The 21,864-nt window shown below is 38.5% G+C and overlaps 1 protein-coding gene across 1 annotated transcript in view; it reads left to right on the top strand.

Annotated features, from left to right (window-relative positions):
• The first annotated feature begins 2,542 nt into the window (after positions 1-2,542).
• thsd7ba (thrombospondin, type I, domain containing 7Ba) overlaps positions 2,543-21,864 on the top strand; it is a 167,720-nt gene continuing 148,398 nt past the window's right edge. The window contains exon 1 of the mRNA XM_040149288.1: positions 2,543-2,800. The gene's annotated coding sequence lies outside the window, so the exon portion shown is untranslated. The remainder of the gene's footprint in view (positions 2,801-21,864) is intronic.

Below are 21,864 nucleotides of genomic sequence, written 5' to 3'. Positions count from 1 at the left end.
ATGTCTTGGTGTTTATGAAACCAGTCTTTGTTTAGCAGTGCGTAATGGGGCATCATCATCAATGAATATGTGAACACCTTGAGATAATAGTGTTAGCACCATATGGTGGTCTCATATTGCTTGGCTATTATATGACATTAAGATTATGTAATTGCATTGGCTGCCCAATAATGGCTGACCACAACATTAAAGATCCTCCACAATGTTTAACAATTGACAGTGGAAATTGTGGATTGCAGGGATCCTTTGACTTTATAACAATGAAACCCATACAGATGTAGAAAGTACAGAGAGGGATTACTCATCACACCACATTACTTTTTCCATTGCTTTGGAGTGCTTTTTAGACCAGCTTTTTCAAGTGCTTGGTAATTTTAAGGCTGTACCTTTGTGGCAAGTATGCTGTTAAGTGCTGGCCCAGGTACTTTTACTTTTTGTCAGGTGGGTGCTTATTCCCCGATGACTGAGTCTTTTCCACTTAAGACCATGAATAAATATGTGGTTTTTGTTACTGATGCACCTGCAATTTGGAAATCAATAATTTGGCTGTCCTTTGCTGATTTAGTTGACTTATACTGTTAAATTACACCCCATATAACATGGCTTCTCCTCGCAACTGCATTTGTGAATGTGTTTTAATCACTATTGTTATTTTGCCCATCACTTGTTTATACAAAGACAGACACAGATTTTTTTGGAGGTGAGAGACCACAGAAAAACTGGGAAATACAAGAGAACAGATACAAATTCATATTTGACCCTGAACTGTAACACACCTACCTCACATAAACCTGCATTCATTGATGTTTTGGACAATTGGGGGCAGTCCAACAGACTGTCAACACAACACTGACATATTATCACCTTATAAAGTTGATATGGTTAACATGTCAGCAAACAGTTGCTTATTTACACATCCACCAAACACATAGCCACATTAACATTTATTTGAGGTCATGTTTCTGGCCACCTTGCAAATGTAAGTCCAGTATTAACTCTACTTTTTGCTCTGTTTTGGTCTCCATCAACAACTAAAGAAAAATTTCTGACTCATTAGTTGATAAATGTTCCACTATGTGTGCCAGCTAGTCACTAACTTTGTATGTCTGTTGTTTGGTGCTAAGCAAGAGGTGTACAGTGTTTTTACTGACGACAGATGGCCTGCTGCAGCTGATGAGAGTGGTGAACCAAAACAGTAAAGTTCAGGTCATAAATCTATTCAGTGTTTTTTTTTTTTTTTTTGTACGATAAAAATAATTAGAAATATTACTGCAGCTTTAAGTCACTCACCTCATATACGCTTGGAAATAAGTTAGAAAGTGGAAACAGTTTACATTAAAAATTAATTTGTATATGTAGAAAATGTATTTATGTTAAGTACAGTGAGATACAGTAAGGAAGATGCAGAAGAAATGTTTTCTCTCTAGTTATTCAGGTTATGACTGAAACACCACATAACTAAAGCCAAGAGTTTTTCTTATGAAAGGACATTAAAACATGTTTTTTCCCAGATTTTCAAATAACAGTTTTCTTTGTGAGTAGGCGATAAAAGCTTCTGTATAATTACTCATCGTAGTCAGTGACACCACTTGAAAACTTTAATTGATTCATGCTTTCATATCTAGGTTTCCATCAAATAATTTCTCCCACAGATTTAAAATAGAAATAGTAAACTAGTAGTAATAGTAGTAGTGAATAACCTTTAGTGTATAATTAGTGGTTAGATTAAACAAATTAATTAATAGTTGCATTGTTTGTTGACCAATTCCTGACCTTGACAATCTGTTCAATGTGGCCCAAACTTGTTGAAAACAAAACAAAAGACACAAACAAAGAAACCCCAAATAAACACAAAAAAAACAAAACAAAATGGAACATCGGAAACACTAACACATCTCTGCCACTTAAGCATCTGTTGAAGGGAATTGAAAGCAATGAGTGCCTTCACTCCAAAATGGTTCCTCAGTGATCATGGTCATTATATAGTATACAAAGAGTGGGTTTTGTTCATAATAGCTGAAAAATGACATACTTCATGGGTTAGGTCTAGAACATGAAAAGCTAACCATTGTTTTTCAGTTTTGAAAGCTATTGGAAAAGGCTTGAAATATCCTTTAAAAGAATGCACAATTGAAAGCTGAAGCAATTTTGAATTGTAAGATAAAACACTTCCAGCAACAATCGTGAAACATGACAATGCACATATAGGAGAGGACCTGAGAGAATAAAGAGACGTGAAAGTGCTGGGGTAGAGAGTAGGAAAAAGGAGAAAGAAGAGGCAGGGGTGACAAAGACAGTCTTTATAGGCTGCACAAGAATATGCACAAAAAGAATATATGTGCAAGTGTGTATGGGTGTGTGTACATGCATGTGCAGTGGAAAAGAAGGGGGGGTGTGTTCACTTGGAGACAGCAGGGATGGCTTATTAGGAATTCATCTCTCTTAGCCAATGGTTTTCAAGAGAGCGGCAGATGTCATTTGACTGAGAAGTACCACCTCCCAGCGCCAGCATATCCCCTTCAGTGTAACGCAGCACTGTGTGAGAGCACCACTGCCACTGCTCTCCCCTCTCCCCTCTCTCCTCTCTGTCTGTGTTTCTCACTTATCGTCCACAGACACTTTCTTGCCTTCCCTCTGATTTCTCTCACACTCTCTTTCTCTGCCCTTGTCTGCGGTCCCTCTCCTCGCCCTCCTCTCTCTCTTTCCTTTCTTCTCCTCCTCTCCCTTTTTCTGTCTGACTCTGTCCCATAAGCAGAGATAGGATCTGTTACAAACAGCAGCAGCTTCACCAAGAGCCCAGGTAAGACCTTTTTTGTGATTTATTCACTTTGCACTGAGGGGCTATTACACTGAAACCAGAAAACCTCATTGTTTGCCCTCTAATGTGCACAAATTGATTTTTCTACATTTGTACTTTCTCCTTGCTCTGTTTTGCTGTGAAGAATTTGAAGTGGAGATCTGATTGTCTTTAGAGAAACAGTGGGAGCTAAGTTGTTTTGTACATTTGTGAGGCGTGCTTTTATTGCTAGTAAGCTCTGACATTGACAACTTTAGGAATTTGGCTTCACTCAGAAGAGTGTACCTGAGAAGTGCATGCAGGACAGTGTAAATCTTAAGATAAAAACAAACATCATAAAGAAACAGAGACAGAGACAGAAAGCGGCAGAGGGAATGAGAAAATTACAATAGCAGAAAAAGACAGATAGGGAAATGGGCTTTCGCTGATCAAAGCTAGTGGCAGGAAGTGAGTTAAGACTTGCGGGAGCATGAGCTCAGGTGTTTGTTCACAGTTCAGCAGGTGACGAGCGGGCTCTCTCTTGATCTGGAGCTGGCATCCTCCCGGAACTAAGCTGAGGCTAAATCCAGAGAAGCTGATGTGAGAGATTGTTTCTTTTTGGTATATTTATGGAGTGTTCAGATGGGACTTCATATACAGCAAAGAGAACCTGCCGGGGAGTCTATCTGTCCATGTGGTGAAAGAATAAAGGACAGTTGCTGTCATCCCCAGACCCTCTGTGTGTCTGAATATATGTGGCTGTATTTTTGAATTGATTTTCCGCTACTGACTAATTGACACAAACGGTAAATCTGTGTGCCTGGAACATTAACTCTAATACGCTGGAAACTTCAAGAAAAAGGATAATTAGATTCAGCCCACTACTGTGTGATACAGGGAAAGGTTAGGTCATAGTGGAGGCTATGTAGTAAATGTTTTTCATTGGTCTTAATAGCACTAGTGATAGTAATAGTTCCCTTTCAAACTTTAAAATTAATACATGAATTTGAATAAATGACTGAAATAGCCCTTTCCTCTTGTCTCTGTCATTTAGCAGATGGATAAATTAGTTTAAAATTGCCCGTGAGCAATGTTCAGCCTTTGAAGTTTAAATAAACAATAAGACAATGCAATGTTACATCTGAAATTCAACAGTGAAGCACATTGGTGTCACTTGAATTATGTCTCATTGTGGGCTTGGCGGCTGTTTTCACTGCCTAAGAATTACTTGGAGGAGCCTTGCAAGAAGGCTTTTACTGTAATGATTGATGTCGACATCATTGGTTAGTTGAAAGGTGGTCTTTACTGATAAGTAATCTCTGAAGTTCATCTTTAGCTAATATTTTCTTGTGGACTGTCACCCTATCGCCTGTGTCTGTGTTATCAGAATATTCATCACACTGATGAATTTAAATGAAATCTGGAAATAGCTCACAGCAATGTTGCGTTAGGTCTCATAAGTAATACAGCGGCGGGCTAATATTTCATTCATGACATAGTTTGCAGCACTCCTTGGACTGTGGACAGAAATGAGAGAAATAGCTTTGTAATGTGAAAAGACATTGGTTGTTGTGGTGAGAGAACATCCAGAGACGCTGCAGTGGAAACATTAACAGCAGGAGCTGAACCATCAGCTGTATTTTAATCGTAAGGAGCCGCACTGAAACTTGTTCATTTGAACCATACTGGCTACAGTCCACAGCCACAGAGCCACAGTGTTGCAGTTTTTTAGCACTGATTCCGTTTGGTGGCACACGCTGCACACAGTATTGAAAAAGTATTCATGGAGCAGGGCTTTCACACGACTATTAATGAAACAACAGCGAGCAGCCTAGAGATGTAACACAATTGTAGTGTTGTGCATCATATAGTATACTGAGCATCTGGTTTACCATACCTTAATATAAAACAACGTTTTAATTTTTAATCTGGAGCAAAAAGAAGCTGCCTCAGCTACTTGCCTGGCACAGCCTCTGTCATTAACCCAGCACTCAGCCCCAGTCCCAGAAAAATATACGCGTTTTTGAGGAAATTAGAGTCAGAGAAATGAGGGAGGCTGGTGCCTTTCTGGTCCGCTGAGAGTTCTCTGCTGACAGCTACACTCCGTCTTTTTTTTCTGGTTGGTTTTGAGCTGCCCCAGGTGTGACAGGCAGCCGGAGTAATGGAGGACGTTTGACAGATGCATATTTCCAGCCTTGAATGCTTCATATAAAGAAGATAGACGGCATGGATTCAGGCTGAGTGGGGGACAAACTGTTGGGCTGTGAATCACCCCAACGAGTGTGCCACCTCTCTGCTTGATTGATCTGTCATGTGACACTTTCAACCCTTCCAAGTTACTAATTGCACCTCACCCTGATTATTGATTGAAACATGAGGGTGGTATATTGGTATTCTGGAGGAAGGCAGTGTGGGTGCACCCACTGCGGGTGGTGGTCGAGTTACAGGCAGTGTGACCCTACAAGTATGAGCGATCGATAATTTTATTTCAGAAAACAAACATTTTGAATGAAAAGCACGACTTCTACATGGATGGTGTGTCTGTGTTTTTGTGTGCGTTTGTGCATGTGTGTGTGTCTGTACGTGAGTGCTGATTCCATTACTGCAACATCATGGGGGATTTGTACTAATATCGGAGACTTTATGTGATAATTAATCTTTTATAAGCCTACCAGAGCACATAAGGAGCCAAGGCCAAGAGATTACGTTACAGGTTGTATAGTAGACTGCGGTGTTCCTTGGCAAAAGGACTTCACCTGGCAGCCAGTCTATTCAGAGAACAGCCAATGGAGGGATGAACTCTCCCTGTTACTATGTATTTGTCCCTTGTGGGCACCTATGTGTTTTGAAAACTCTGTACAATTTTACTTTACAGATCCATCTGGAAATGTTCACATCCAATGGCTCATTTCGTAAAATGAGCAGTTGAGTGATATGAGCTTGTTGTCACTCTTCATTTTCATTAATTTTGTCAATGTAGTGTGTCAAACACAGTACAATATATGATATAATAATAGTATTAATCCTAATTACTGTTAACATAGACCAAAATTTTAAATATGATAAACAATATACAAACAAAACAAGAAGTCTGCAGCTGTGTAGCGGCTCTGTGAGGCTGTACTTATACTGTAACACAGTGGTGCTTTGAACTAATGCTAACGTCAACATGCTTACGTAGTCACAATGACAATGCTAACATACTAAGTATTTATAATGTTTGCCATGTTCACCATTATAGTTTAGCATATTAACATTTGCTAATTAGCACTAAGCACCAGGTACAGCTAAGGCTCATTGGAATGTCATTTGTCTTGCTGGTATTTGGCCATAAACTAATATATTGGAAAAATTACAATTTTGACCTGATGTCAGTGACTAAGATACGTTGTCTGGGAATCATGAATGTCTGTTCAAAATTTTGTGCCAACCCATCCGGCAAATGTAGGGATATTTTACTGAATAAGTGATCATTTTGACCTGCTAATGGCAAATGAGGAAAAGTCAGAGGATCACTAAAGTCATTAGGATCCATCCTCTGGGGATCATGAATATCTGTACAAACCTTCATGGCAATGCACTTAATAGTTATTTAGGTATTTTGACGGGGAACAAAGTGCTTGACTGACTGACTGAAAGTCAGACACTGCCATGCCAAAAAAAAAAAAATTGAGAATGACAGAACATTTTCTATTAATTTGACAATAACTCTGATTACAAGATAAACATTGCTGCAACAAAAAATGCTCAAAATAAATTAAGCTTTAAATAACCCTGTGAAATGATTATTATAAATAATACAATTCAGATAAAAATGAAATTAAAAACTATGCCAAAATTTTGAGAATATTCCAGCCCCACATTCCACTCAGACCTGGCATTAACATGCATCTCGAGTGACCACTATGGACTGGATCTCACCTCCCCGCTCTATATGCAAATAAACATGTACATCATTTACGTTTGTAAAGACCAAATGAGTTGTTGTTTTTAACCAGCAGGAGACAGCAATGCACTTCCCATGCCTTGTCTGTCAGAAAAGTAAAAGAAGGAGAATATGAAATAAAAACAATACAGACTGGGCCTTTTCCCTGATGTGTTCCAGACCAAATCGCTCAAGATTTTTGACACACTTTTAATATATCTCTATGGGCTTTTGGAAATTTTCAGACGTTGCTGACAAAGCCATCTTACACAATTTATACGACTATTTGTTAGCGAATGAGTACGTACATCCGCTTATGGAGAGGACGTCAGTTGAGTAGGCGGTCCTTCAATGTGGCCCAAACCACCTCTGAATTTACATCTGTATTTAGAGCTGTCCAGTTGTGATCAGATCACCCAAGATGCATGTTAATGCCAGGTATGAATGGGGCCAGAAATGAGAGCTGTTCCATGCCTTTTTAACATCAATGTTGAACGTTCTAACGGTATTTCAAGTAAATCGGGCTAATAAAATTGATCTTCATAAATTGGCACATTAGAATATTTCTTTGAACTTTTATAATCATTGACCCAGTTTCCTTCTCTTAAGAGTAACCACAATTAGTGGCCAGTTCGATAGGCAAAAGGATTCCTGTTGCATTAAGATATGAACAATAAGTCAGAGAAATGAGAGACATACGGTACAGTTAGTCATGAACTATGACCAGCAGTTCTGTGTTGCAAATGTTACACAACTGTTTTATTTTCTGAGAGCTTTGCTTGTTACAAAAAGATGAACGGGGACAAATGGTTTATTTCACACATATTTAGTACTAAGAGCTTTCTGTATTATAGTGCGTCTCTGTCCCGATATGATGCAATGAAAGGGCAGAGCAAGTAGGAGGCTATTTGTCAATTACATCCTTCTGCTAATAGGATTAGATGGATCTAAAAATCACTCAAAAGGGCTGTACACGGTGAATTTGCATATCACTGCAATGATAAGAAATACAGAGCTCACACAGGCTTTGGACAAATATATTGTGAAATCATTTTTCTCGGTGGGAAAATGTATTATTAGCTATACTGTTTAACAGTGTAAGGCTCAATATCAGTTATCGGATTGCGAGTGCAAAACGTGAATCTACGTGTCCATCAGTAAGTCTATTTGCCAGTTGTCTTAAAGCCACAGTTTGTAAATTTTTTATTAATATTTTTCATTTAAATATCCTCCAGAACATATCTTAATGTGGAGAGGTGCTGACAAGGGCTTCCCAGACTCATTGAACAGCGGCAGCCTGGCAAGCCTTCCCAGTCAGGGGTGGGAACCCACAAATGTTAATCAAAATGTTAACAGGCTTCCGGTCTACTACTACTCCTGCAGCAAGGCTTTAAGTTTGTATAGAGTGTTGCAGGGATGACGTATTTTTGTAGGCCAACCCGGAATTTACCATCACGTTGGTTCCCTCGACTAAAAACCCAGTGGGATTTTTCTATTGGTTTTTGGATTATTGCAGAAGATAATAATCAGCGAGATAATTTTCAAAAAATGAAATTATTTTTGAAGCCTAAATGCAATCGCCAGAAGTAAAAAGTTAATGTTAGGCTATAAACGAACTGCACCACGATGGCATGACGTTCAACTTCACCACCTGACTCACAGGCTATCAGGCTCTTATTTTCTGCCTTAGCTGAGACGGTGTACACCACGAGGATTTAGGTGCAGGGCTGGACAGAGCATAATGGAGCAGGAAGAAGGAGGGGTGGGAAGAACTGATGGTTTGCTGTTGAGTCTCATGCTAGTGGTAACTTGATTTCCAGAAATCACATATTAGAGCTTTGAGAAATTACATAAATACTGGGGCTGGAAAAGACCTCTAAGCAATCTGTATTGACCTTCCCTGTTTCTAACTCGCATGTTTTAACTACTAAACAAATTCAAGTTAGCTAGCAGCCAAAGGTCTCTCAAAGGCATTATGCTTCTTTCCCCTTTATTTCTAATGCTCTTGTTCTCTACCAAATCGTCTTTGGATCAATCTGAGCTCAGAGATGAAGGGCTTGAGATGAGCTCACTCATCTTCCATAATGAAACCCGATATAGGAAATTTACTAGAACCATAGAAAAATTTCACTTCTGTCAGAAAGGCAGTCATCAGTGACACTAAATCTGCCTTTTGAAAATATGCTGACCAGTTGCTCCTTGTGAAGCGACGTTTCAATCAGATTTTTTTTTTTTTGCCCCTGACCCAAATTCAAGTCCAAATTGGTACATTAAAAAAAAAAAAAAGGATCAGATAGTGTTTAAATTAGATTTGTCTTCCCTGATAATATGTCTGCACACTTAATCCAAAGTAAGTAAGCATATTTTAAGATTTTTAAAACTAAGCTATGTTTGACAGGTCTGCATTAAGAAAATATAAGAGTATAACCTGCATCACAGCTTTCCTTTGATGGTTTTCTTCAATACTTTGTGCAGAGGAGTGTCAGTGTGGATCTGTTGTGACAACCTCTTCATCTCCAGTACGAACAAATTACTGAAATTCATATGCAGTTCTAAACCAGCAGGAGCACTTCAGAGTTGCTTAACAGGGAATTTTTTCCTTTTTACTCATCACGACTTGCATTACTTGCTGACACATGCAGTCATATCTTTAAACTGCTGGCTGCTACTTATTTATTTTGATGCTGTGTGGTTCATTCATGGGAAAACGAACTCACATTCAGCCCCGTCTTTATAGCTGTACACCTTTGTTCATCCAGGATACGTTTTAGTACCAAGTCTGAGCATGGCTTTTTGAGCAGTTTACTACCTGAAAAGGTAGGATGCTTCCATCTGAATCCTTCTGAACATGTGGATTGGTTTTCTTATGTTAGAGACCCTTCCTCCCGCTCTTTTGTGGAATTAGCTCGTGATTTTGGTTTAAGGCTAAATCCTTATTTTCTGAAATGCCCATAAAGAAAATGAAACTTATTCCTGGAAACAGACCCAGTGGAAGAAGGGATAGGCAGGTTTCAGCTCCAGAGAGAATATCATCGCACCACATGGAGATTTTCTAGAGTAAACATACACTATGCATAGAAAACGAATAATTATTAAGGATTTCACTATGCAGCACATTCATCCTGAGTAACGTGCATTTTTTAAAATGACTGAGAACATTTACAAGTTGCACAAACACTTTAAAAACAGTAGCATGTTTGTGTGGACTGGGATTTATTTCAGGGTGGATGATGAGATTCCATACATGAAAACATTTGACTGTGTGTGTACATGTGAACTTTTCTGTGTGTCTGTGTGTGTGTGTGTGTGTGTGTGTGTGTGTGTGTGCTCATCAAGTGATTAAGCATGCTAAGAGCATCCAGGGATTCCTTAGTCTCAATACCTCTGCTGATACAGGTTAGTAAAGTGTCATCATGACATCAGATGAAAGTCAAATCACTCAAGGTGACTTACCTCAGTGATGCTTACTCTTTCTATCTGTTCTTTGTGTTTCATTCATTTATTTCAATTCATTTTTGTTTATTCAAGCAGGAATTATTCTACTCATCAAACCACTTTTTTCTGTCACTCACGGCTGCAGTTTTACAGAAAGGTGACAGAGACAAATTCTACCTAAGCTCGGTTATGTGAAACAATTCTCAACCTTTTTTACTCTAGCTTAATAATATCTTAATCCACTTAAATATAGAAATCCTTCTTAGAGGAAACCTCTTTTAGTGAGCATTACCCTTGACATAGTTAGTGCTCCCATCCCTCTTCACATCAGTCTGATAGAGGGTGGGATCTGGAAGCTATTATTTGAGCAGAAGAATCATTATGCTCGGCTGGGCTATTGCTACTTCACATTGTTACTCAGAACACAAACACTTTTTTTTTTCCGGAGTATATTGAATTTGCTGACCCCCCAACACCCCAACAGTTTTCAATTACATTAGCCCCCGCCCCCCACCCCGCTTGGATTACAAATGCAGGAGCTTGAGCAAGTCTTATCTCAAGTGTCTTTGTCAAGTAGCTGGCTTATTTGTCTGCTGCTCTCTCCATCTGGCCACACAGGTTATTCTTTGGGTGTTATGCAGTTGTCAGGCAGCTGAAGGAAGCTGTCACAAAACCTGGTCAGCCTACTCATAGCCCACGGCCTTCCGCTTGGATCTCTTTCTTCCATCACCCCAATTAACTTTGGATCACTGGTTATATTCACTAAATCTTCCTTGCACGTAATAGAATTAGTGCAGCAATACGATTCCCTCATAATGGTCAGATGTGTCCCTTTTTTTCGCCTCCTGTACAGACTTTCTGTCTTAATTGACATTCTCTTTTTTGCTATTCTCCTGTTGTCTTTGAGCTATCAGTAGTAATTACATTTAATGAGAAAGGAAAGGATTTGTTCACCTGTAGAGAATACATGACCTTTGGTGAAAACATGCTGTTCCTGCCGTCGCTCTAATGGAAATGTGTAGCTCCAGTCAGTCAGATTTGATTTGATGCCACTTTGATATTCAGGGGTTAGCACAGGTCTTGAATTAACCCACCCTTTTGTGTCCTATGGATTTAGAAAGAGATGATATTTTACATGAGTGGATGTCATAAATAATGACTGTCAAGTGGAAGATGCATACCTCACCACTTAGTAATGCAGACTTAGATCGAAGAGGTGAGAGCCCGGAGTGATTCAGGGTGTGCTGCTTAAGAGGAAAGTTCTTTTGCTTCAATGACTCTCTTTTTAATGCCACTGTTGCGTCTTGTCTGATTTTCCATGATAAGTAGCTGCTTCCCAGTGGAAATTATAAATAAGATGAGAACATGTTATATGTGAATTTTGAGGGCTCTAATATGTGCACTTGGTGTTACCAGGGTCAAAGATGATTCCCTTTGGAAGGCACGTCACTGCCTATCTCATCCAGTGTCTTGACATTTAAAGAAATCCCTACTAGTGGTGAGTGAAAACATGTAACATGAAATGGGAAGAGACGGAAAGCTTGAGTGAGGGCTACTATAAACATTATATATTTTAAGCGATGTTTTATATTTTAGATATTTAATGCTGATTGGATGTGTTGATTGAGCAGAGATCACACGTGCTGATGTCACTCATAGGATGTAGGATGGCTTCACTACAGGACAGGGCCACTATATTTTCCTATAAAACTAGAAGAAACACTGTCATCTAGGGGTTGAACACAGTGTTCATTCACCAACTATGATATTGGATCAGTAGTCTTATTTCTACGATTTAGAGCATTTGGATAGAAACATGTTTTATTACACAAGCCATGTAAAGCAATATAGTTCAGATATACTGTATGTCGAATTAATATCTTATTGTACATGCTTTGCCTATATATGTGCAATAAGATATGAATTTGACGTATCTGCCAATTTCACTAGTTTTTGAGAGTTCAGTAAAAAATGACAACAGTAAAAAAGATCCTTAACACTATAAGGTTGGTGTTATTCACTATTAATGTAACTTTAAAAACTGGCTCCAATCATAAAGTTTTATTTTGAAAATGAATAAGTAGTTTCCTCATGGGGGCATTGCTCAAAGGACAGGGAATAAAAGTGCATTTGTGGAAGATTATGTTCAGCTACTGATTGATACATTGACTCAAAATAAAGAGCGGCGTCTGTGTTCATGGTAAAGATAGAAAGATTTTACCGAGTGCAAGGGTGTGTCTCATTGTGTGTTTTTAAATATCTCTTGGACAACAGTGGAATATGTTATATCATGCGTGTCGTCTCACTGGATTTGTTGACAATAACGAAACATAAACTATGGCCGACCTTACCCTTGAGAACTAAAGTTGCAAATTGCCATGATAATAATAAATTGTGTTGAAAAATACCTTTAAAAAGTTGTTTTTACTGTCCTGCCATTTATAAAATCACAACAATCATTCTCAAACTCAAAATAAACAGTTAAATTAATAGTGATACACTCAGCTCAGCTGCAGTGTATTAATGCTATGATTTTTGATATGGACATGAGCTTCACGTGTGAATGGTTGAATCTTGAATTGACAATGTGATGCTGATGATCCTCTTCTTCCTCTTTTCTCCAACATGAGGTCGTTCATCTTTTTCCTGGTGTGTTCTCTAGCTGTATGCCAATCCTTCATGCAAGCAGGGATGTGCGTGGCTATACTGTTCCACTTTGTGTAGTCCACTTCATTTTATTTATTCCTTTATACTTAATTGCCATCCACATTTCTGGCACTGTGTCATTATGTGTAAACAGACAAACACACCCACACACAGATGTACACTTAATCCCTTTTAACAACGCTCACATTTTCTGACTTCGGAAAGAGAATATATATAAAATGGGAGTGTATTGGCAATCAGACTTCACCTTTACTTTTAACAGTTGTAAAATGAGTATCAGTGTGTTAAAAAGACTTGCGACATGTGTGTGTGCGCATTAGTGTGACCTTCTAACCACCATTTTTAGAAGGTGGAATTCTACTGGTTACTGTTCCCCCCTATCTCTTTCTTTCCCTCCATCCCTGAATATTCTCCTGTAGCCTCTCGGTCTCTCTCTCTCCTGCACGTGGTGAACGGCACACAGGCATTAATTCTAAGAACTCAAGAAAATCACACTCATAATAATGTACTGTAGGCGAGAGTTTGGACCGTTTATGACTTTTTCTATCAATCCAGTCCAATCTTCGAACTTTCTGATGTGTGGATATAAAATGCTTACTGCTCTTTAAAGTTGAAAATATGAGTTCATTTAGGCAGGCCATGAAACGCTTCAATCGGGTGTTCCACAGTGACAGGTGGAAGTACAATTTCTTTTAAAAGTTATATTTAGCTGCACAAAATATACGGATAAGAAAAAACAGACTGTTTGAACAAAGTCTTGGCTACTTGCCTAAATGGCAAGCAGAACTGACAGACACAACCTAGCTGTAATTTCAAGCTGTGTTTATCTTGTTTGAATGCGTGTATGCAACGAAACATTCTGGCACTCTTAAAAATGGGGGCTAGATCAGTAATCATCTCGTTTACTGTGATATGCAGGCAAGGGGCAAGAGGCGTTTGAAGTTGCAGGAAAGACAATGAAATTATGCCTCTTCTGATGCCAAGTCTTGTGAGGAATCCAGCCAACATCATGTAAACATCTTTGATGTCTGTCTGGACAGCCCGATGTTTTTATTTACAGCTGTTTTTTTATTGCTGTTTTGGTCCTCTCAAAATGTGTGGATGAGCTGCTGTGAGGATCAGTTTTTATTGATCACATTTCACCCTCATGCCCTGAAACCCAGGGTGCAAGGATCAGTGTTGCAAGACTTTTCTTTGATGGCCCTTTGCTCTCTACAGCAATTGCCTGTTACAAAAAGCCTGCCTGTTGATGCGCTTTGCTCTCCACAGGAGAAGATCCCATGGTAGTTCATTATTTCATTACACTCAAACCTGCAGCAGCAGGCTGTGTCACGTGTTTCTCTATCCTCATTTGCAGTGGCACTTGATACAGTTTCTCTGCTCTTTTGCATCTAATTAGGACAGGCTGGTGCCTCCAAACAATGGGATAATGACTGGCACTGGCTGGTGTCGTGTAGTGCTGAGTGCCTCCTGGCCAAGCGCCAGAGCCTTGGAATGGGAATCACTCCTTGCACAAATGTGGCACAGTTATGAGAGCCAGGACATGATGGTGCTTATTGGTTATCCACATCACCTCCTGGGCTCCAGAGGGGCTTTGGATTGGCTGGTGCTTTAACTGTTGGATGTTTTATTTCATAAAGATTTTAGGAGAAAAGTGGGTTTGTTCATGTATATTTTGTAGTTAAAACTACTGGTTTATCAGATCCTGCCTGTTGGGATGATGTAGGTTGGAAAAGGTTGTCCTGTTTTTTAATGCAGAGTATTGGTCCCTACTGTCTGAAAGATGCTTTGTCATGTCCCATCATATTCATCATAAATGTTTTAGCAATGTAGTGCTAGTTTGCTTGGTGTAAAATTCACAGCATGTTGTTTCCATAAAAATGATTGAAAGTTACAAATTAGTATCATTCAAATTCATAGGTAATTTTGACTTTTATGGGCTATGCTGGGCAATTCATTGACTTTCCATAAGTGTAAGTGTGTGTTGTGAATAATGTGGGCTTAGTGGTGGATTGTTTTATCATAGTACAAAGTATGCAAGACTGCCCTTATGAAAAGTGATAAAAAAATTTCCATATGAAAATAAGTCCTAGGTTATTGTTTCAGCTCTCCACACAATGCCATGGCAAACCTCTAAATGATATGGGGACGTGAGGATTAGACTCTTTGGTCTTTCTACAAAAAATGTGGGAGCCCTCTGGATTCCCTTTCAAATAGCTTTTTACCTCCCAGGGCAATTTTTTTCCCAGGCTCATAAATCCTTTATTTTTAATGGGATATTTAGATTATCCTGAGAGACATTTAAAAATGAAACCCTGTGTGTTGGGTTTCTGGTAAATGTAACCACATACTGACATTTGTGACCAATTAAAATGATAACAGACTGTTTTGTTTCAGTGGGGCTGTTAGGATGCTTACAGTCACAATTCTTTTCTGCTTCACTGTGGAATCCAGCTGTTGTTGGTGCAGACACCTGTTAGACGCAAATGTGACATGTTTTCACCTTCTGACAGTGTATTTCCCTGTTAAATTTCTGGTTATCATATCTTACTTTCCCTTCATAAAAGTTCTAGATACTTCTATGAACAGAAAGTGACACGTATAAAAATAGGATGTGAAATATTGGGCTAGTTAGCCCTTAAAACTGAACATTTTTGATTGGCAGAGACTCATACATCCACACATGGACAGTATATGATCAGTGAGATCAATCAGACCTTTATTGAATTTTAAGTTATTTTACATGCTCAAATAGTTACAACGTATTACCCCAGGTCTTACCCTTTCATTAAAGGATTTTTTCAATAAGCTGTAAGCATGATGTTTTATTAAAATGTGAAGACATAAAAAATGTCATTGACATTCAAATTTTTTACATCTGTCCATACCACTGACTTATGAATATTATCCAGACTACCAAAGATACAAACAAACATTCTGCATTCATAGTAAGGCTGTGACGTCTTTAACTCAAGGCTAGTACTTTGTAACTTTGGTGAGAAACGCTTCCTCCAAGCTATGGTCACACAGTCCCCACCAAAAAAAACACCTGCCTGCTGCTTTCATCAACAATAACAACATCTGTTGTATTAGCAGCATTAAATTTGAAAAAGATAGCAGAATCCAACCCAGAAATATTTATATAGGAATATTTTACATGACCTTATATTGCTAGTGGTGGAAAGTAAGTACATTTACTCAGCTAGTATATGTAAGTACAACTTCGAGGTACTTGTTATTATATAATTATAGTATGTCTTTTTCTCTACTTCTAATCCTACTCCAACACATTTCAGAGGGAAAGTATATTTACATTAAGACATTACACAAAAACCAATGATGACCTTATATAATACAATGTATGTGTATGCTACATACGACCAAAAAATATCTGAAGTACTTAGAATAAACTAATCTCTGATGAGCTGCAAGAGGTAAATCTGTTTACACATCACTGCACCGGTAATAATAATCCACTGATAAAATATGTATAATAACAAAACACTCTGAATTAAGTCATTCTGTATCATGCATGCTTGTTTGACACTTATTTTGCTGGTAATATTAATATAAGGAAAATTTACTGAAGTTAACAAAAGCAAAATTTTTACTTGTAATGAAAGCGTAAGGATCTCAGTACGTCTTCCACCAACCCAAATTCCTCAATCTGAAACATGTTGCTTTGTAGTTTATGTACACCCAAAATCTTTAACAGCCAGACTTTGCCGTACTTTGAGAACCTTAGCTGGTCCTGTTGTTACTGCAGTTCCTAATTAGAGAAGACAAAAAATAGTTGTGCTAATTCAAAAAATAATGCAGTTATTACTAAGTGATCAAAAGGAGTCGCTGGTATTTCTCTAAATTGCTATGACCGGCGACAATGAAAACAGCCCAGACATTTGTTGTCACATTAGGGTGTTGCTAGGTTACATATTCAGTTGCGGTAAAATCATGGTTTTAATGGAATGTCTCTCAGCCAATCATGTTATTGGGCTGAACCTAATCGTCTTAAAGTTTTACATTGCAGTTTGTCTATTTCCCATACGTCACACTAGGTGGAAGCACAAAAGCCAGGCTCACCATTGATCAGACAGAGTTACATAATATGTCAGTTGGATACGCCTTGCATTTTATCACACAGTGAATTATTTTGTTCAGCTCTCTCAAGCTCTTGTCTTAACATTGCAGTCAAAGGTGGATGAAGCATAGCAGAAAATCGTTAGAGTTCTTTGTGCCACTTTCGTAGACGAGCCGAGGAAAATTCAGGCGGTCATGTTGAAGCCACAGATGGTATGTGAATCTAGATTAGTATGTCCATTGATTGTGGTTCAGGTTCACTATAACTGACAGATGGAGCATCATCATTTAATCTAACGAACAAACTAAGCCATCAGGGTTATTTATAATTTATAATTATTGATATAATTTATTATTCCTACATAATATCTGGATGTATGTATATGTATTGCAAAAACAATAGGGTTGTTATAATTTCTGACTATCCATATGTTGACAGCTACCAAGCATGTTGTGATAAAGTAATGAATAAAGTGAAATTAATAAAGATATTGTTATAATTACACATTTACTTCACTGTTAACAAATTCATCAGGGTGTTTTCTTGTCATTAAGTGATAAACTTGATAACACAGTGACTCACATGCAGTGACATTTTTTCCCTCCTTTGCCACCGATTAGGAAAAGAGAACTGTTGTTCACACTGTTGTTATTGGACCTTGTGGTTTTTAGCAGGATGCGATCACACCAACACACACGAGTTTGTTTTCTCTATCAAAACCTTTAGTTGCAGATTTATATCTAGCTTGTCTAGGATCACATTGTTCAATTGTAGTGAACCTTTTTAGACAAGATTTTGACAATCTGGGCAGAAGTTCAGGCTGAAAAGATGAAGGACTGTGACTACCCAAACATTCTGACTTCAAGAATTCATTGTGCTACGAAACGCTACTATCTGTCTCTATAAGCACTTACATTTTACTGCCATTTCCTGAAGTATTTTTGGATAGCATTTTCACTCCCAGTGAACTGCACCACAGGTCTTTTGAATGAGGACAGAGGCTTGCATGTTACACCATCCCAGTGCACATACTGTTGTATTTGGTGGTATGTGAGGAGGAAAGACACCTTACAGCTGAACCAAACTGAAAAAGAAAAGATTTTGAATAACCTGATGTGAAAACACCTCTGCTGCTGACCTCAAGATGCATTTACTGTAGCTCTGTAAAGATAAAACACTGACCTGCTGATCTGTACTGTATTTTGACATACATTTCAAAGATAGGTTCAGTTCATCAGTATGTGTGATCTCATTCTTAGCTTAAGGTATTATTAATCAAAGACACTGATGAAAGGTCTGTAGGGGCTTTATCTGGCAAGATACAGAGATATTTAAAAGAACCCCCATGAACTGCTTTGAACTGAATTATTAGAAGGGTAGATTTCACTATATAAATCTGTAGTAATTGTCTATATATAGAAAAGATTTAAATTTGTGCTTAAAATATTGTTACTATATGCTTGCTGTATTACAAGCAATTTGTCCTGTTGGATTGATTGAACAGTTCAATTTTTATGATGCAATAAAAAAAAGGAAGCCATCAAGATAGCGGCGATAGCGGCAGAGTGAGAGAGACATTGTCTTTTCAGTTTTATCGTGTTGTCCAACAATGTTTTGCTTCTGCGTCTGTGAAATTCTTAAACTAGAAGCTTACCTTCTAAACTGAACCCAAGAGGTGAGCAGCAACCAGCCGCTGACTGATTGGACCTGTCAGCCCTCAAAACATTTGATTGGATTTGGCCACCGTGAGGTCTCTGCTTTCACAAAGTGAGCCAGCCCAGGGTTCTCCACAGAGACAGAATGTTCAATAAAGTCCCACTTTTAGCCTTCCCTTTCTCCTTCCTTTCTTATCCAAGAAGCACAATCAGATAAGTGCCTCACCAAACAAAGGAGATAGAGCACTCGCAATGTGAGTCCATATGTCATGTAGCATCTTCCCACCCAGAAGTTGATAGAGCAACAATTAGACCTCTATTGTGGCAGGTTAAATATTTGTCAAAGTGTAATCAATGTATAGTCCTGAGGGCTATCTATCAAAGTGCCACATTTAATTATGACACAGGTAGAATGGAAGACCATTTGTGGCTATAACTTCTCTGTTAAGTCTCATGCTGCCAGGGAACACTTTATTAGTGCCCATTTTTTCATTGGGACTGTATCTGTATTGTAGGATATTTTTGAGCGGAACACCGAGACAGGTTAATGTGTGATTCCTTCCATGTTACACCCAAAAGGTTAAAACCCATTCCAAATGCTAAGGACTCTATTTTATTTTCCACAGCTGTAAATTAGTTGTGAGATCACTTGGCCACTCTGACCAGGTACCCAACCATGACTGGTGTTTACATTTAAAGACACTCAAAACACTCTTGGAGAACACAGGAGATTGGATTAACAAGTGACTACTAATAGGCCTGAAGGGCCATGTTTGAGATGACACAGGCCTCTCTAGCCTGTGTTTTCTCAAACATGGCCTCTCTAGCTCCTGCTAGAGAGGCAGGAGCTGCAGCCCTCCCGTGACTAGAACTATTCCTTCATTCTACATGGAACCTTATTAAAAGAGTGTAACACTGTTCCTCAAAATGGAATTAAAAGAAAAAGGGAATCCAACACCACTGCTAGACCGACAGATCCAAGTATGGAACTGTCCTGCTATAATGTGTGTTTAAACACATAACTTCACAGCCACTTATCGTCTCTAGGAGGGTTCAGATGTTTTTGGGCGGCTGTGGCTCAGGAGGTAGAGCGGGTCGTCCACCAACCGGAAGGTCGGTGGTTCGATCTCCGGCTCCTCCAGTCCGCATGTCCCCGATGTATCATCGGTGTTCGTGTGTGTGTTGAAAGTGCCGTATGTATAGAAAAAAGAGCGCTGTATGAATGGGTGAATGTGGCAGTAGTGTAAAGGGCTTTGAGTGGTCAGTTAGACTAGAAAAGGGCTATATAAATGCAGTCCATTTACCATTTCAAAGCCCCCCACCTTCTGACTGTCTCTGTCCTCTGCTCTTCTCCAAACAAAGAAACTCTCTCCAAAAGAAATATCTCTACTCCTAAAATGCTACAATACCGTTACCTTTTCCCTTTTTTAATTGTTTGAATTTGTTACTTTGTATTCTTCTCTATATTAGAGTTCTGCTATCATTTATAACTAAATTCTGCAAGTTTATGTCCGATCATTGATCAATATCTCCATAACCATTAGAGATAAATAATTAGTCATTGTAGTAGTTTATTTACAAAATGCAGTTATTTAGGAAATTGTGTTAAAATTAAGGCAAGTAGGCATGCAAGCCTCCGACCGCCAATGGATGGCATGCCCAGACGGGGTTTGAGCATTGACACTGCCCCGGCAGACGAGCACGTCCGTGGACTGATCAGATGCCTTTCTAAATCTCTGTCCCCAACTTTCCCTATAAAAGATTGTCACTGGAATGCAGCTTTGGATTTCCTTTGTTACTGGTGCTAGGTGTTCCATTCTGTGTCTGCGTTGCCCTGCCAACTTCCACTGAAGAATCTTCACCTCCCCACTGCTGCAGCTACAACACCGTCTTTCCTACTCCTGACGCTGCACGCCGACTCAGGTGCTACCATTCCACAGACAGAATCAGAAATTACAATTGATTTCTCTATCCACACATGACTCACATTTTCTGTGTTCATATATTCATTCACTTTAGCACCATTGTATGCGTAGTTCACTTTTTGTGGTTTTATGTGTTTATCATTCTTAGTAGTGATAGTAACACATGTTTTACATATCAAATCATTGTCTTTGTCGTCCGTAACTTACTTTCAGTCACTGTACATATCCGATTCGTTGTTTCTTTTTCTACGTAAGTTAAAATTGATTCTTTTCTAAAGTTGATTTGTGCGTTGTAGACACTCTTGACTGATCACCAAGACAAACAGTTTCAACAGTGTTATTATGCTGGCAATGAGATGAAATTAGATTGAGATTATATCGCTAGACAAATAATAAAGGTGGTTCAGCATAATAATTCTGATTAATGTTATATTTCCCCAAATTAAGATAATTTCCCCTACAGTATTATCAGCAAATTTCTAAATATATTGTACTCTGGAGCTGAGAGAAAGATTTAATATTTGAACTGAAATATTAAAACTACACATCAAAGATTATCTTTTTTGATTGTGCAACGGGGTTCTAGTTACTTTTGCACATTTAAAATGGATAGGAAACATAATGGCTAAATAGGTGTTTAGGAAACCATGAGAACTCAAACTGTACAAATCACTTTTCATTTTGTTTATCTGTTAAATATCCTGGTTTAGTTATTGGTCAGCGGAGCAGTATGAGTTTATCCACATCATTTCATTGATAACATCAGGGTGTTGATGATAAAAATGATTCACATGGAGCTACAGGTGGTTGGCAACGCAAAGCCAAACAGAGCTCAAAAGGGCCCAGAGAATTGACTCCTGAATTGCAGTCACAGGTTAAACAAATTGCAGTGTTATTTAAGATGTCAGGGGGAACAGTCTCACTGAAAAGACAGCATAATGCCAAATGGACAAATGTGTCTGCAAACAGGAACGAGGGTCACAAGTTGAAGCTCGGCGACAGGGTCAGACAGATTGTTGAGAGAGCTGAATACATACCACAGTCAAGTCTCTGGTCAAGAAACTTCATTTTATGAAACTTAATAATTCTGCACTGTAAATTTAATGAATATGATTTAGCATTACACGGTGTATGTAAAGCATATATACATCTTTAAATAATTCTTTTCTTCAAATGGCTGCTCAAATACTAACAGACAAACAGCAAATCCAGATCTCATGAACCGTTCAGCACAGAGTTATTCTCAGAGAAGCTCATGTTTAATGAATGTCAGCTGCTGTCAGTTTAATTGCATGTTTATACAGCACCATCATTTCCATAATATCATACCCTGATTTCCCAATGTTTTGCTGATCTATAGTTCATCTTGCTTTTTTTTTTCATCTTTAAAAACTGTTACAGAG

Source organism: Xiphias gladius, chromosome 16 (assembly GCF_016859285.1).
Source record: "Xiphias gladius isolate SHS-SW01 ecotype Sanya breed wild chromosome 16, ASM1685928v1, whole genome shotgun sequence".
NCBI lineage: Eukaryota > Metazoa > Chordata > Actinopteri > Istiophoriformes > Xiphiidae > Xiphias > Xiphias gladius.
The sequence above is the reverse complement of the archived record's forward strand: the minus strand, read 5'-3'. Positions and strand labels throughout refer to the sequence as shown.